Here is a 1,703-nt window from a genome sequence, read left to right as displayed (position 1 = left end):
AGGCGAACAGGCGGAGGCCTAGGCTGTGAGCCATGCACAGACTGCTGGCCCAAATCTAGACCAATGGCCGACAGGGTAGTGGGCGGCACTCTTATGGACACGCCCCCAGACCGGAGGGCATCTTCCGGGGTTCCTGTGCTGCTCCAGCGCCCCCACGTGGCCAGATTCTGCTCCAGGGAGGGACAGGGTTTTGCATGTGGCCAGGCTAGCCCCAGGCGCTGTCATTGACCTGGCTCTGGAAATTCCAAGCACGGGTTCCTGCTCCGCAATCCGAACCGCACACTCCTGTGTCCCCTGGGACTGGCAATAACTGAGAGCTCTCCCTGAGTATCCAAGGGATACGCAGGGGTGCCAAGGGGCTGGATACTTTTCTTCAAGGGACAGAGAGCCTGCTGCTGTCCGGATGCTAGGGGAGTAGGGAAGAACCCCACCTACAGTGCTACAGTGGATCTCCACTGTTCGGGAACACCAGCGCCTTAGTGTACAGCGCTCGCTCTGTGTCTCTGTATCTTTGCTTCTGGCATAGCACTGTGTTGGGCAATCCTTCCGCGTGTGTAGCAGGCGCTGGTGTCCGTGTGTCTCCGTCTCTCTAAGCAGTGCTGTTGCCGTCTGCAACTCTGTGGACACCAGCGCTCAGAAGAGACGCTTATCCTTGGCGTGAAGGCAAGCTTCTCGTCCTGAGTGAGTTTCACCGGTGGGAGTTCAGAGGGTTTTAGTCCACACGTTCGGAGAGTGCTTTCTCGACCTTGAAAGCCAACAGTGGGCGGTCACTGCTGAAGCGCAGAAGGGGACGGGCGACCCTCCCTCCCTCGCTGGGCCGACGTGAAAGCTGCACAAGCCTGAGGTGCCGTGGCCACACTGTGCGCAGAGGGAGAAACGAGGCCCGCTCTGCTGGCATGAGGGACCCCCCTGAACCTTGTGCGAATGCCGGCCGGGGAGACGCTAAGGACAGCTCCCCGTTAAGTTCCACGACTCACCGCTGTCGGAGACATGCACGGCTGCCATCGACCCTATGGAGGCCCTTTCAAAGTGGTTCTGTTCTCCATGTGAGAACACATCCCAGCCTGCCCTGTGGCCCAAGCCTGTGGGGCCTGGAGCAGCAAGAGGATCAAGCTAAACCAGCCATCCTATAGTCCTGACACACGATATATGCGTTCTACAAAGAGCTTGCGCATGGGCAGGGCCGACCCGATTCAGTTGCATGGACCGAGATGTGGGCTCAAGAGTGTTTGTCGGGGGCTTGAACAAAGGCAGGACCCAGCCTGGGTCATGGCAGGGACTGTGCTGTGGCCTCGGGAGTGTCTGTCGGGATGAACAAGGGCAGGATCCAGCCTGGATCAGTGCAGGGACCGAGATGTGCTCCAAGGAGTGTTTATCGGCTGCTTGATCATGGGCAGGACCCAGCCTGGCTCGATGACGGGACCGAGAGGTGATGTCAGGTGTGTTTGTCAGGGGCTTGAACAAAGGGAGGATCCAGCCTGGTTCAGTGCAGAGACCGAGGGGTGGGCTCAGGAGGATTTGTCGGGGGTTTGAACAAGCGCAGGACCCAGCCTGGTTCAATGCAGCGAGTGAGATGCGGGCACAGTGGTGTTTCCTGGGGGGTAGGGGGGGTTGGTTGAACAAGGGGAGGACACACCTTAGTTGAGTTCAGGAGCAGGGAGCCAGCTGTGGGCTCAATACTGTTTGCTGGGGGCTTACCTCAG

The sequence above is a fragment of the Bison bison genome, unplaced genomic scaffold, assembly GCF_000754665.1.
Source record: "Bison bison bison isolate TAMUID 2011002044 unplaced genomic scaffold, Bison_UMD1.0 scf7180017854887, whole genome shotgun sequence".
In the NCBI taxonomy this organism is placed as follows: domain Eukaryota; kingdom Metazoa; phylum Chordata; class Mammalia; order Artiodactyla; family Bovidae; genus Bison; species Bison bison.
The sequence above is the reverse complement of the archived record's forward strand: the minus strand, read 5'-3'. Positions refer to the sequence as shown.